We start from the raw sequence: 16,500 nt of genomic DNA on the forward strand, positions 1-16,500 counted from the left end.
ATAATACAAACTGATTATAAACAACATCATAAGACACTTAGAAAATCAGTACATTGACAAAATTTCTATCTGTCAATTACAAAAAGCCACACTGCTTGAATTCGTACATATACTACACTGATACATTACAACATCTTTGGTTCTTGGGAAGAACTTGATGTGGATGAAGGCCAATATTCGCTGAAGTACTGGCAGCTGTGATTTCACATATCTATTACAATAACATCATCAACTACTACTACACTAGAATAAAGGCATTCTTAAATTGTAGAAGAGGAGTCTATTTATATACCTATTTTAAAAAGAGTGGGTGGCTGAAAATAATATAGCTTTCAATGAATAGGCTTTTGATATTCCAATGCTTCAAAAGCTAGAGATGGGGTAGAAAAAAGAAGGATTTTATAATTCTGTTGGGAGCTTGTATGGGCTGGTGAAGGGTTGGTGCTGTCTCTGGTTGGCTGTGCAGTTGATTTGGATTCTGAGGAGTTCATAGGCTGGTTGTAGGTCAATGTGTCTCTTGATGGAATTGCTTGTGGAGTGCAATGCTTCAATGAACTCATGAGCGTGGCAGGTGGTAGCATGGCTGATGATTTTTGTGTTGCTCCGATTGAACTGGTGCTATTTGGTGTTAATATGGATAGAGATTAAGGATTTGAGATTGTGGCATTTGACTGCCAGCCGGTGTTTATGGATCCTAGTTTTTGATTAATGTGATGTTTGTTCAGTGGTAAATTCCCATTTTTTTTACTACCGGTTCTGTTGGCATGGCTTGGTGGGCATGGCGTGGCTCAGTAGGCACGGCAGGGGAAGGGTACTGCAAAATCTCGATTCCCATCCCACTCTGGGGCCAGCCAGAGGTGATATTTGCCGGTTCTCTGAACTGCTCAAAATTTCCGCTACTGGTTCTCCAGAATCTGTCAGAACCTGCTGGATTTCACCCATGTTTGTCCCATCCTAAAGAAACAATGTAGACTATGAAATCAACTGTAACAATTGCAACTAATAATTAATAACTACATGGGACAAACATCACATCAATTAAAAACCAGGATCCACAAACATGATCCAAGCTGCCAAATGTAAATCAAGTATCAAAACCGAAGAGAATTCAAGGTTCTATTTTACCAAGCTCTATTTCTGTATCACATATCCCTTTATTTCAGTAGCATTATTTTTCAGTTGGGCTTACATAAGATTAAATACATTCCACCATATAAGATAAAGATTATTTCTTCCTAAAATGCTTCATCACTCTATCACATTTCTACTGACATTTTTATTCTTAATGGTCTTCACTAGAAATGTAAGTATGTTCTGAGCTACATTCCAACAAGACAAGCAGCTTTGGACAAGACAAAAGATAGATTTGAACTGATTTAAATTTATTTAAAGTTAAAATAAGTAGAGTCAATATTATTATTACCCAGTATTTGGTAATTTCACACTTTAGTCTCAATAAAAATAACATTTGATTGGCAACTTTGGGAGAGACCAAGAGCACATCTAATATTGGGAAATTATGACTTCAGATCTCCAGTCAAAAATTACATGTGGCAGAACTCTTTTGACCATGATGTTACTACCTACATAACTGGTCAAGACTCTTTAAAAAGTAATATCCTTGAGTAGTAGAAATGGCAGCATTCGTTTAAATAAAAAATTACTATTTTTTTCTCAATACTGTGTGATATACATATGGATCCTGGGCTGAGTTCAATAAGAATTTAATAACTGTATCTTAGATGTATGGACAGTTTTGAAATGTTATCAATCAAATTAGATGCTGTTATTTTTCCAGCCTCTCTTTATACAGGTAATCCCCAGGTTATGAGTGTTCCCTTAGCAAATGTTTGAAGTTACGTGATCAGCGCTCCCTAGAGTTTCTGAATGAGGCTTGAAAGTACAAATCTTGCAGCACAATTACGAATCTTGCAACATCTCTGTGGGCCTCCCCCAGCCCATTGCAGGCTGAAATGGAGCCTCCGGGGACTGAATCCCAGCCTCCGGGGACCAAATCCAAGCCTACAGGGGCTGGATCCGGCACTCTGAGGCTCTGTTAACCTCTCTGGGGGCCTTCCCCTGGCCTGTTGCAGGCTGAAATGGAGCTCTGATCCAGCCCCCAGAGTCTCCATTTCAGCCTGCAATGGGCCGGGGGTGGCCAGCAGAGGGCTGAATGGAGCGTCAGTGAGGCGCATGAGGCTGGTGGAGACTGCTTGCTAGATCTTCACAAGATAAGTGACCCGGCACGGCAGGTTAGGGGGAGAAAGCAATTTGGGGAGCATGCAGTATTTCAGTAGGTCTGGGAGGCTTTGGGTAGTCTTAGGCAGGTGGCTTGTTACATCAGTACTCCTCCCCCCCATGGCCTTCCCCACCCTGAAATACATCATGTGCACTTAACGAGCCTTGCATTTGATTAGCGAATGCGTGGGTGAAAGGGAGTGTTTTCATTCAAGATATGAGATTCATTCCCACGAATCCTCAGGTTATGAATGGAATGGTCAGGCTCCATTACATTCGTAACTTGAGGACTACCTGTATTCTGACGTAGGCTTCCTGAGTCAGTAAAACACATGAGTAGTTCCAAAAAGCTCTTTTATTGCAACAGCTGTCAATTCTGTTCATTCACAGATGAGCCCCAAATAGCTGTAAAGAGTCCTTTGGGATAAGGCTGATAATCACCCGCATTTATCTCCCTTGACATGCTGCCAAAGACCTAATTGACCTAAGTCTTATGGGAGGGGCCAATCATCTCCAAGCCTACTCCCAAGTCGTCCCTTTTGTTCTAAATGTTCTTGCCTTCTGGCAGCTCTGCGCATGTGCGCACTGGGAACAGGCTCCCCGTTCCTCTGCCTCACTGAGGTCCGACTCTGGAGGCTCCGGAGACAGCACATACCTCCCAGATGATTCTTTCTCTGCTTCTGATGCATAGCCCTCATCCGAGCCTTCCCCAGATTCCAGGACTGGCCCATGTTCTTCCCCACCTCCTCACTGTCTGACTCTGCTGCCAGCTCCACAGGCCACCGGTGGACCACAACAACCTGTACTTTCAAAGGGAACACCAGTTGTTTACTCTTTCTGCTCTTATTCTGGATAAAATGTTTTTTAAAAAGGATTTAGAAAAAAAGCCACAGAGGGAATAGACATGTGGACTTCTCTTTTTAGGGCAATACATTTTTCTTCTTTTGTTTACTTTTATGTATATGATTACAGCTTTAACCTCACTTTATTGTACTCTCAAGCAACATTTAAATGGCCATTAACTAAATAACCCTTATCAAATGCTCCTTCTATGTGGAAAAGTAAGTACATCATACCTGAGAATATACTACATTTGTGCATGCATATTTGAATTACTTCTGACTTCTCTATTCTGCTGATTTGCTGAAAGTATGTTACATTCTGGCTCTCTAAGGAGCTCTTAGTTTCATTCATCAGATGAATAAGCACTTTCTATTGCATTATTTGTTTCTATGTATCCAAGCTCCAAGTTCTGAGAGCCTCTCAGTATGCAACCACTTAGATGACTTAGTTGTATGATTTTCTACGAAATGAACGAGTACAAATATTTATTCTATACTTCAAAGAATAGAACATTAAAAAGAAGAAAAAAATGAAGTTACAAAAATTTCAAGTTGATGAATGGAATTCTTTTTAAAAAAGAATAAAAAGTTGTTGAAATTGTTAAATTGACCGGTTATAGAGTCCAAAATTGGCCACGGATATCCTATTTTCGCTGGTAGGTGAATTTATCCTTTGTAATATTAAAATGCCATAAAAGTCCTAATGTGAGAAATGTGCATGAAGCAGAATTTACTAGATGTCGAACTGACATAAAATAGGGCCACTTGTACTGATTAAGATCTTCGTGTTCCAAGAAAAAGAAAGATATTTTCTGCTAATCCTGGTAAAGATATACATATTTTGAACCAATTTTGTTTAAGATTATTTGGTATTTTTGAATGAATACTCAACTATCAATTAACAGTTGCAACTAAATAAACAAAAAGACAAACAGGAATGGAATGTACTGTAGTATGAACAAATTATACTAGTCATGAAACAGACTATTTATAAATGAGTTGCCCTTGTGATAAACAATGGAAAATTTCTTGGCTAAAGCTCTTCTTATGAAGGAATCCTGGTTTTGCTCTTTCTTTGAAACATTAAAACCGTGTTTCCCCGAAAATAAGACCCTGTCTTATATTTTTTTGAACCCTAAAATAAGCACTTGGCCTTATTGCCATGTGCTCAAAAGCCCAATAGGGCTTATTATCAGGGGATGTCTTATTTTGGGGAAAATGGTAGGATTTCCAAATTCTCACTAATATGCCTAAAAAGAGCTGCCAATGTCATACAATTTGTCAAATTTACAAAGGAGAAATATGACCCTTCATGAAATTTTAACAAGAAATTACTCTATCCAAGTTCTTGAAGATTAAAGTTGTCTCTGTGTGTTTGTGCACACATGTGTGCGCACATGTGTATGATAGAGATAAACAAAGGGAGGAAGAGACAGAGAAAAAACAAATATCAATGCAAAAATATAATACGTGCAATTCTTAATTTGGAATTGAAACACACTAAAGTGTAAGAGAATTTTTTATTCTTTACTACACAGCTTACATTTCAATTTTTTTTTAAAAAAGAATCATAAAATTATAGAGAGCAGAGGGGATATTTAAGTATCAAGTCCAATCAATTGCTTATTTAAGACTGCAAACTAAAGCATACCACAAGTACAGCTATTTAGGCTCCACCTATGCAATCTACCATCTCTCTGTTATACAGGTAAATCCTTGACTTACAACCATTTATTTAATAATCTGGTCACAATTTATGCAGTTGGCAATCAGCTTGCATTTACAACAAGTTGCAGTGTCCTGCGGTACTCTGATTGTGAGTGTTGCTGATTTGTGGCAAAAGCAGTTATCTGTGGAAGAGCAGACTGTTGATTAACAATTGCAGGTAGTTGTGCTGCCTGCCCCTTCCCCTATTTAAGCTTTCTATCCAGCACATGCATGGCACAATTGCTTATATAAAAAGCTGTAATCTTGAAACAGGTGTCGGAGAAGATATGCATGTTCTAGAACACAGGTGTCAAACTTAATCACGTCACGTGGTTTATCGTGACTGTTTTTTTCTTTGCGGAGCTGGGGTGGGTGTGGCCTTTGTGTGACGCATCCGGCCCGCGAGTCACCAGTTTGACAGGCCTGCAGCAGCAACAAAGAAAACAGCCAAATAAAGAGAGTTTTTTTCTTCAGAGACTGAAACGTCTGAAGGAAAAAAGAGAACCAAAGCAAAGCCAAGGCAAGCACAATATTAGGAAGGTGCCATTGCTTTACATGTTGCCCATTACTAAAAAAGAAAAAAGCAATACAAGAAATCCTAGAGAAAAAGAGAAGATTTAAAGACAGACCAGGTCTGCAAGAGTAAAATACTGTTGTATACTAGTAGTATACCAATAGTAGTATAGTAACAATATTAATAGTATGCTAGTAACAAAATGTAGTATAGAAATAATAGTATCAAGTGTAGTATAATAAAATAAAATGTTGTAAAATATACAGAGCATTGTGTATATCAATAGTAATAGAAATATAGCATAAGATAATAGACAAAGAAAGAATTTGCACATGTTTGTAAATTTCATTTCTGCATCTTGGATATTTTTTTAAAATTAAAAGAAAATGGACCAATCACACACACTCTCAGCCCAACACACCTCATAGGTTAATTGTTGCAAAGAAAATAGGAGGAAGGAATATTAGGTATGTTCACCACCTTGAGTTATATAGAATATAATAATAGTGTGGAAAAAATCTAATAAAACTAATCTCTTCAACCCTTATTGGGAGATAAAAAGAATCAATTGCCTAGAGTCCTGTGCTTTTGATGGATCTGTTGAGCTTAAGTCTATCAAACTGAATATAGTTTAAAAGGAACTCCAAGACAGTATGCCTTCAGGTATTAGAATGATTATTTCATGTGATTTGGAACTTCTATTTATATTGCAAAAACTGCATTTTTTTATTTTTTGCAGCCACTTCACACTACTGACTCTTATTCAGTTTGCAGTGAGTTATTATATTTTTGCAAGTACCATAAATCAAATAACCACAATCCTATACTGTATCTGAAAATTTGATTTTTGTTTCCTAACTGAGCAACTTTATATGTAGACTTCTGGATCCTATACACTTAATAACTTTCAAATTTTAACTTACAACAAACCTTGTTCTTGCATGTCTTTTACATAATCAGCCAATGCATGTTTCTCTTCTTTGACTGTTTGACCTGAAATAAACCTCTGTCTCCATTTCTGCAGGCCAGGTATAATCTATCAAAATCACTATGGGGATGTAATACATGGTGCATAGTCATCAGTTTTCTTGTTTTTCAGTCCAAACTGTCTAGTTCAGCTTATGTCCAGTTGATAAATCCAGCAGTATATAGTATCACATTGGCATTTCAATTCTATTACTCTTTGTGATTTGCCCCACTTTATTGCAACTGTACAACATTTCTCTTGGTCAAATTCCATTACAGGTAGTCCTCGACCTATGACCACAATGGAGTCAAAAATTTGTGTTGCTAAAGGAGACAGATATTAAGTGAATTTTGCCTCATTTGAGGACCTTTCTTGCCATAATTGTTAAGTAAATCACTGCAGTTACGTTAACGGTTAGGGGCCGGGATAGCTCAGGCAGTAGAGAAGCCTGTTATTAGAACACAGAGCCTGCAATTACTGCAGGTTCGAGCCCGGCCCAAGGTTGACTCAGCCTTCCACCCTTTATAAGGTAGGTAAAATGAGGACCCAGATTGTTGGGGGGGCAATAAGTTGACTTTGTAAAAAATATACAAATAGAATGAGACTATTGCCTTATACATTGTAAGCCGCCCTGAGTCTTCGGAGAAGGGCGGGGTATAAATGTAAAAAAAACAACAACAACAAAAAAAAAACTGTTGTTAAGTGAATCTGGTGTCCCCACTGACTTTGCTTGTCAGGTGGCAAAAGGTGATCGCATGACTCTGGGACACTGCAACAGTCATAATTATGAGTCAGTTGCCAAGTATCTAAATTTTAATCACATGACCATGGGGATGCTGCAATGGTTGTGTAAAAAACAGTCTTAAGTCACTTTTTTCAGTACCACTGTAACTTCAAACGGTCACTAAATAAGCTATTGTAAGTCAAGGACTACCTGTACTATATGCTAAAAATTCTTACAATGTTTGTCTATTATTCAATTTCCCTATTTTCCTATTGTTCCCTTCATTATATCAAATTAATATAGTTGATGCATATTTTTTTACTTATATATATATATATTTTCTTCAAGATATGTTGTTTTATCTTTGACAATTGTTTGCGTATACTGTTGTGACAAAAAGAAAAAAACAAACAAACAAACAAACATATAATGCATATATGAGATACTAGATTTTTGTTGTTGTTTGGTAGCCAAGATTTTTCTTCAAAATCACTGAAAGCTGTATCATGGCAATGGAAATAATAAGAATGATGAGTCACCCTGGAGATGCCTCTCTTAATGTTGATAATCCCATAGTTTTCATTTCCAACCACCAATTCTGTCTTCTGCTGTTTATTTTTTCAACAAACGTTCTAATATTATTACCGGTTTTTCCATATATACCATGTGGTAATGAGTCAAATCTTAAAATCAAACCAGACTATACATAAATTGATTTCTCTGGTTTTTGCAGTTCTTCTAAAGCTTTTTATCAATCATAAATTGATTTTTTATAACTTTGTTCTTTCTCTTCTTTCCTTTCTAGTCCATTGTTCTCTCTTTTCCTTCTAAATAATCTTGGATGTTGTCTGCCATTATTATTATATACATAACGTGAAATCAAAGCTTCTACTTTTTTGGCAGATGTTGCCCTTCATTCACATTGAGTTCTTCTCAAAACCTTGGAAGTCATAATGTATCGGCATAGTATACATCATAATGTATTAGCACAGTATGTCTGCCAATTCAAGCAGTGTAGCCTTTTGTAACTGACAGATGAAATTTTGTCAATGATCTGTTTTTCTAAGAGTTGTCCAATATGTTTGGTAGGGCACCCAGTGGGTCACTGACCAGTGGGACTACCTTGTCTGGTTTATACCATAGTTTTATTATTATGTATAATATTTCAAAATATTTTTAGAAACAAGACTCAAAAGGCATTGAACATAAGAAAGTGGATGGAGAAGTCAACGTGTCACAGGGTTAGAAAATGTTAGAAATAGTTATCATTGAAGGAATTCTTATCTTTTCAGTTGCTTATGCAAACAGAAACACAGAGAGTGCCTAGTTTTATTCTTGTCTTATTATAAAACAACATGCCTTTGTGAACAATTAAAAATACAAACATGTGTTACTTTATTAAAACCATCTTCTCAGCCTTGTGACCTCCAAGTCTGCTGGATTTCAAATTCTACAATCTCACATGGTTAATAAACATTCTGGTCCTTGGAATATGGGGGAAATGCATGCTGAGGATTGGCTATGTTGTATATAAATTACAGATAAGAAATGAAATTCAGAATAATACTTCCGATACTATTTTTGAAAACATTTCAGGTTGCTTCCTTGTTTAAATCAGATATCCCTTTTACAAGTTTGGCTGGAACCACTGTTTTGATGAACAAACATCAGTCATGCGGAAACAGATAGAATTTTTTTAAAAATGATCTTTCATGAAGCATTTAGAAAGACTCAACTGGCCAGGAAACAATTTCTCATCATCATTTTTTCTTGCTGTGTCAGCTCTGGAAAAAACAAGGCAACCATTTTTCCCTCTTACGCTGTTATGCTCAGCAAACCAGATTGATGTGACTGATAAGGGGGCTGTTCTGTTCCACGCCTGCAGCAACTGGAGCGGGAGAGCAACCAAGCAATTGAAAACAGGTAGCAACTATCTCAATTTTCTACTTTCCCTGGTGTGACTCACACAATTCAGCAACAGACAGGGATGAGGAAATAGGAAGAAAAAGATTATAAGATTATAGCACTTATGTGTCTCAGTGTGCATACAGATATGCAAGGATTGCTTATTTTTAGTACAGAAATTTTAGAAAATTTAAATTCACACAAGGAATGAAAGCTAATTTAAAGTCCCTGATGGGTGCTGTAATCACACAATCACAAAGCTCACAATTACAACTACTTTTTTTTTCATGTCAACAGTGTAATAGGGAAGTTAGTTAAAAAATCCAAGAATATATTTTTCAGATTTCCAGATGGAAACAGTATTGTCCAAATAAATCCTCCTTTAGTGTATATTAATATGCAGAATTTCTATATTGTATATGTAATATAGTCCTCCTCCAGTATTGTGACATAATCATCTTTTTCCTTATGAGGATTAATTATGCATGGGTGGAAAATGACCTTTCCTGATGCAGAAAGCTGTTATCATGTATGTGACAAGAGGGCTGGGTATGTACATACTGAGGTCAGATAAATTACATGAGGCTATGATGAAGAAGTGGGTAGGGTTACAGCAAATTCAATTAAGTTCAAAAATTTAATTCAAAACATAAATGTGATTACTTCTCATTTGGTTAAGAATCTTCCTCTCCTATCACATTAAAAATTGCAAGTTGGAGTCAATATGCGGAGCAGCTCTGGGTGCAAGGGCAAGATGTTAAAAACAAGAAAAAAGTCAAGGAAACAATTGGCCCATTGCTGGGAGAAAGTGGCAAGAAGATGACAAGCAACAGGGAGAAAGCAGATCTACTTAACTCATATTTTGCATCTGTCTTTACACAAAAGGAAAAAACAATCCAACCTATCAAAAACAGCACTACAAAAAACAGATTAGAAACACAAGTTAAAATAGGGAAGAAAATGGTAAGTGAACACCTGTCTACCCTAGACGAGTTCAAATCACCAGGACCGGATGGATTACACCCCAAGGTTCTGAAGGAACTGGCAGACGTGATCTCAGAACCACTGAACTATATCTTTCAAAGATCCTGGAGCACAGGGAGCTGCCAGAGGACTGGAAAAGAGCTGATGTAGTTCCCATCTTCAAAAAGGAAAAACAGATCCAGGAAACTACAGACCTATCAGTCTGACCTCAATACCGGGAAGATTCTGGAAAAGATAATCAAGCAACGAATCACCGAACACCTAGAAGCAAACAAAGTAATAACCAAAAGCCAACATGGGTTTGTCAAAACAGATCATGCCAGACTAATCTTATCGCATTCTTTGACAAAATGACAAAATTAGTAGACCAGAGGAATGCTGTTGATATAATTTACTTGGACTTCAGTAAAGCATTTGATAAAGTAGACCATAACCTACTACTAGATAAAGTAGAAAATGTGGGTTAGACAGCACCACCACCAGATGGATTCGTAACTGGCTGACCAACCGCACTCAACGTGTAGTCCTCAACGGAACTACATCCACATGGAGGGAAGTATGCAGTGGAGTACCCCAAGGCTCTGTTTTAGGCCCAGTACTCTTCAACATCTTCATCAATGACTTGGACGAGGGGATAGATGGGGAACTCATCAAATTTGCAGATGACACCAAGCTGGCAGGAATAGCCAACACTCCAGAAGATAGGCTCAAGTTACAGAAAGATCTTGACAGACTTGAACATTGGGCGCTATCTAACAAAATGAAATTCAACAGTGAAAAAGTAAGGTTCTACATTTAGGCCAAAAACAAAATGCACCAGTACCGTATATGTGGTACCTTGCTCAATAGTAGTACCTGTGAGAGGGATCTTGGAGTCCTAGTGGATAACCATCTAGATATGAGCCAGCAGTGCAGCAGCTGTTAAAAAGCCAACACAGTTCTGGGCTGCATAAACAGAGGATAGAATCAAGATCACGTGAAGTGCTAGTACCACTTTATAATGCCTTGGTAAGGCCACACTTGGAATATTGCATCCAGTTTTGGTCGCCACGATGTAAAAAGATGTTGAGACTCTAGAAAGAGTGCAGAGAAGAGCAACAAAGATGATTAGGGACTGGAGGATAAAACATATGAAGAACGGTTGCAGGAACTGGGTATGTCTAGTTTAACAAAAGAAGGACTAGGGAGACATGATAGCAGTGTTCCAATATCTCAGGGGCTGCCACAGAGAAGTGGGAGTTGGGCTATTCTCCAGAGCACCTGAGGGTAGAACAAGAAGCAATGGGTGGAAACTGATCAAGGAAAGAAGCAACTTAGAACTAAGGAGAAATTTCCTGACAGTTAGAACAATTAATAAGTGGAACGACTTGCCTTCAGAAGTTGTGAATGCTCCAACACTGGAAATTTTTAAGAAAATGTTGGATAACCATCTGACTGAGATGGTGTAGGGTTTCCTGCCTGGGCAGGGGGTTGGACTAGAAGGCCTCCAAGGTCCCTTCCAACTCTGATGTTATGTTATGTTATATGCATTCATGCATTACTGGAAAGAGTTAGGATTAGTACAATCCCGTGTTTAATTACATACTCTAATACAATAAATTTACATTAACAAAGACTTCAAGTTATTGACAAACATACAATTAACTTTTATAGTAATGTTCTTAAACATTACAAATAAAAAGATAAAAGCTAATATAATGAGAAAAAGAAAAGCAAAAAGGAATGTGTAGTAAATAAAAAATAGAGAAATAGGAAAGAAAAAATAATATAATAAAAAGAAAAAAAACATTTAAACACGAGTATAAATAGTCTGAGTTAAAAACATACAACTTAAAAATGATCCCTTGTTACAAATGTACTGCTACATTAAAAATGGTAGATGCCTTTCTCTTTCCTCAAGCTAAAGCTTCATGTTTTCATGAACCACTGAAAACCACTGAAAACTAATTATATTAAAAATATGCAACTTCAGCTGTTCATGAAAACACTGCATGACTTCAGCAATTCATTGGCTTGAATGAAATGATCTGCCATTTTTAATAATAAGACAGCCTGTATACAAGTATGAGTTCCACCTTACAAACACATTAAATATAGGCTTAGGAATAAAACATATTCATAACCTGGGCACTGCAAGCATAAACAATTTTAGAAACTTTATCACCTTTTCTTAAAATATAAGAAATGATTTCTTTTACCAATAACTCATTTGTAGTTATTAAACCTTGTAGTTCAATTGTAGTCAACAGAAGTCCATTAAAATTTATCAGAAACAACATAACTATTTTAACCTTGATCAAATAGAACATTATACTCCTTTTTTTAACTTTTTAAAATCTTGCTCTTTAATCCTGTCAATTATGTCCTAAAACTTTCTTTTTATTTTTTTTTCCTTTATCTCTTCCCACAAAATTCTTTAAAACTTTAACAAGTTTCTTTTGTATATTCAATATAGGAAAATTATCCAGATCACTCTTTTGCTGAGTTATTAGCATATCCCTTTTAATTATTAAGATGCCATTCATTTGGTTTCATTGTATACCCAATGTAGCATCTTTTCTTTATTACTCTTGTAGCCTGTCATTTTTAAATCCACTTTCAAATCTTGTCTTATGAACAAAATTTGTTCCTCTTCCATAACACTTTTTAAATATAGAGTGTCTATAATGGCAGATACTTTTAAAATTAATTTCTGAGCCGATTGTTCACAGATATCCATCAATATGTCCAAAAATTACAGGTAATCTTCAAGGTATGACAGATCATACCCCCAAAAGCTATATACGACCCTATTTCAAACGGTCATATCAGGAACATATTAGCGCAAGAAAACTGTTTTCTACACATGTACCAATCTAAAAGTTAGGCCTTTGCAAATGAAAAGCAGTTAACTGCTACATGTGATGTTATGGGCTTGGCTTGAACGAGGTTTCTTGATATTACTGAAATTTCATGTGGTATTTTGGATAGGCTACTGCTTGTTGCATCATCTGTCAAACTACAGCAAATTAAACAAAGTACTGGCTGCTAAAAGAAAAGGAGATTTAAATGAAAGTCAAGCAAAAACTAGCAAGGCGTGAGACATCAGAGGTTTTATTTAATTCATTTTTAAAAAGTCACAAACCTACAAACCTCAAAGGTTCTAGCTCCAGCTATACACCTATTAAATTAAGGAAATAGAACAGTCAGGGGACCTTTTGGATGCCAAATATGAAATATTTGATACATTTGCATGCAGTTGTAAAAGATAATACCATGGGCTATAATTCTTTTAACTGTCCTTCACCAAAGCACATTTCAAAAAACTATTGGGTTTAAATAGTTTAAAGATTAAATAACAATCACTTAAATACTGCAATCACAGCAAGAGAGATAACATATTTGTGATTTAGGGCAAGAATCATGGGCTTTTCTTTCTATTTATTAGAAATACAATATGTTTGGCAAACTGGGCTGCCCAAGATGATAAATGCTGCACCAAACAATTTTCTCGCTCTTTAGAGAAATGGTCAATTCAGTTATGTTACATAGAAGCTCTCCTTTCCCTCTTTGCAAAATGTCTGTGCTGTATCCTGCTACAAACAACCATTTATATTCCAGCACTGTAGGACACTTGTTTTATTGACGCACATCTCTTCTCCCGCACTCAGTGTTCCTTTCTACCTGCAGATATTTTATTTGGGATATCTGTCCATCTGTTTATCTCACTTCTGTAAATTAAAGATCAAGTTGCTTGCTTATTCTAGAACATAAATCTGTATCACTGAAGTTAATATACTCAATTTGATTACATATAAGACAAATCCTAATTTAAGTTAATTAAAATATTTACAAATAGGTTTTCTCTGCAGTAATGTTATGTTTATTCCATGCACAGAACCTATTGAAATCAGCAATGGAAAGCCTATCTGGAATAAATTCAGAAGCCGTATTTAAATAATCTATCCATACTTCCATCAAAAGCACCATGTTCTTTTTCCTGTATCCTGCCAGTAGTTCAGGAAAGGAAAGCAGGATGTTCCATAGATTTGTATCTGCAATCCCAACAAACTCTAAAGGAACATAAGTCTCAGTGGAAACAAAATATATTCAAATATATTTGAATATATTTTAAATCTTAAATTACTAAAACATATGACAATATAAGATAGCCATTTAATTATTAGAAGATCACAACTAAATATTGTTCCTACTAGTGAGTAATTCCCCAAAATTGGGATAATATGTTTTTTTTATAAGATAGACTCAGCTTTCAGTGTATACTGCAACATTTCCCCAATCTAGGTCTTCCTCATAAATCGCTATGTTTAGCTTAGATCAGTGATGGTTAACCTTTTTGATGCCAAGTGCCCAAAGCATGCACATGTGAATGCACGCACGTGTGCCTGAACTCCCAAAATGCAATGCAAACACCCCCCACGCATGTGCACTCGTCCCCTGTGCATGCATGCCTGGCCCCTGTGTATGCGTATGCATCCCTGTGCATGTTTTAGCAAATTTTAATGGGGTTTTTACTGGTTTTTACTGTTTTAGTGATCAGGCCATGATAATATTTAGTCTTAACTGGGTTTTAATGCTTATTTATTATATTGTTTTAATATGCCTGTGAACCGCCCTGAGTCCTACAGGAGATGGTGCGGTATATAAGTATGATTAATAAATAAATAAATAAATAAATGTGTGCGCGTCTCCCACACATGCGCCCTGGCCCCCACACTCCCTGTTTTGGCTTCCAGGTTGGTGCAGGAGGCTTTCCAGGCCCAAAATGGGGTACGGGAGCGTGGCCCATTTTCAGACTGGGAAGCCTCCTGCCTAAACCTGGAAGCCAAAATGGAGTGTGGGGGCACCATGTGAGGCCCCCACCCTCCATTTTGGGCCTGGAAAGCCTTCTGCACCAATCTGCACCCCCACACATGCGCCCCACCCCCCATGCATGTGCACACGTATCCCATGCATGCGCCCTGCCCCCCACGCATGTGCGGCAGAGACCAAAAGACCAGCTGGCTGGTGGGAGGCACGCACACATGTGTGGTAGAGCTGGGCTGGAGCGACAGCTGCCATGCCCTCAGAGAGGGCTCTGCGTGCCACCTGTGGCATGCGTGCCATAGATTCGCCATCACAGGCCTAGGTGATGGGAAGGTGTGGTCCAATCTATCTGTAAAACCATAATTTAGGAGTATTGTATATATTATAGGAATCTTCTAATTTTATTATAGTCAAGTAAAGTTGGTAAACAGAACAATAATTATTGTTACAAAAATAACTGGGTTATTTTTTGTTAATAAATTAACAATACTGAACAATTATCTTGATGCACTATGAAGTGAATAAAATTTGTATTTCAGTTAATAATCATACATATATTAAAAGGAAAGATATTTATTAAGATACAGGTTTTCATATAGAGGTTGCAGTGATAGATTAGATTGTGCAAACCAGTTTTCCGTCGAGATTAAACAAATACAAGATTTATATTTTAGCTTTATAATTAGTTAAGGCCAATAAGCACCATTTCATGAGATAAAAATAACGAAACATTCTATTTCATTAAATCTCGAATTCACTCTGTATCTCTCAAAGTGTAAGCAAATCTACTTTAACATACTCGCTCATGAAAACAATGTGTCTTTTTAAACTGTTTTAAACTCCACAGGCTTCAACCACAATGCTTGTGAAATTATGCAATAGATATATCATGCCAGTAATTCCTTTACTATAAAAGAAGGGATAATGCCAATTCTTAGCTTTCCCTAATTCAAGTTCAAGACTTTTCTATTTTTAGATCCATTGGCCAACATATATAAATAGGAATGGGTTTATATAAACCATTCACTGTACTTTAAAGATCATCTGAATAAAATTAACTTTATACTCTCCAAGAATATAATCAAGAAGACGGATATTTAAACGTTGTTTTTTTTTAGCTAAATTTAAATTTTCACATTTCTGCATATATATTTTTTCTGTTGAAGTAGGCAGCAAGCGTATCAAAGAACATAGCACAAGTATAAAGCAAAACTCCTCTCTGGTAATGTGAGAATGTACATGCAATGAGAAGGAATTTTATCTTTGATTTTCCACTCCATATATAGAAATATAAAGCCTAAATAGTTTCCAAAACACTTGTTTAATCTGTATTCACGAATCTGAGAGGATGAAGAATGGAAAGATGTATGCTACACTATGTTTTTTTCTCATAAACATTTATGACATCTGAACATAACCCATTGGTTCTTTTTTTATTTAAAAGTGTAATATAAAAGGAGCATTGATCTTAAGATACAATTTCTGTTTTTATAATATTACAAGGAAGCAGTCTACATTGTAGACTTTTAAAAAATCCTTCTTGGTGCAAAATAGATTTAATAATCTGCTAGATAAACTAAAGAAACTATTTAGTTTTTGAGCTCTGAGACTCCCTAAACTCTAGGGAGCTAAACTTTTCAGCCATTATTCCAGCCTGGCTCCCAAATTAAAAGGCCAAATGAATAAAGAGTCATAATTCTTAGAAATTCTAGAACTGTACAGTAATCCCAACATAGGTGGGGAACACTAGACAGAAAAGCTCGTGTTACATGTACAGAAGCTATTGACATATTGTGCTTTTATGATTTTATTG

General features: G+C 36.4%; 1 protein-coding gene across 11 annotated transcripts in view; it reads right to left on the minus strand.

Annotated features, from left to right (window-relative positions):
• TBL1X (transducin beta like 1 X-linked) overlaps nt 1–16,500 on the minus strand; it is a 177,480-nt gene that overhangs the window by 103,780 nt on the left and 57,200 nt on the right. Inside the window, exon 2 of one of the 11 annotated variants that reach the window (XM_058184428.1) lies at nt 2,894–3,038. The exons of 9 other annotated variants lie outside the window; for them this stretch is intronic. The gene's annotated coding sequence lies outside the window, so the exon portion shown is untranslated. Of the gene's footprint in view, nt 1–2,893; nt 3,044–16,500 lie in introns of those variants that run through there. One more of the 11 variants, XM_058184430.1, reaches the window with a different exon arrangement.

The sequence above is a fragment of the Ahaetulla prasina genome, chromosome 5 (genome assembly GCF_028640845.1).
Source record: "Ahaetulla prasina isolate Xishuangbanna chromosome 5, ASM2864084v1, whole genome shotgun sequence".
Classification (NCBI taxonomy): domain Eukaryota; kingdom Metazoa; phylum Chordata; class Lepidosauria; order Squamata; family Colubridae; genus Ahaetulla; species Ahaetulla prasina.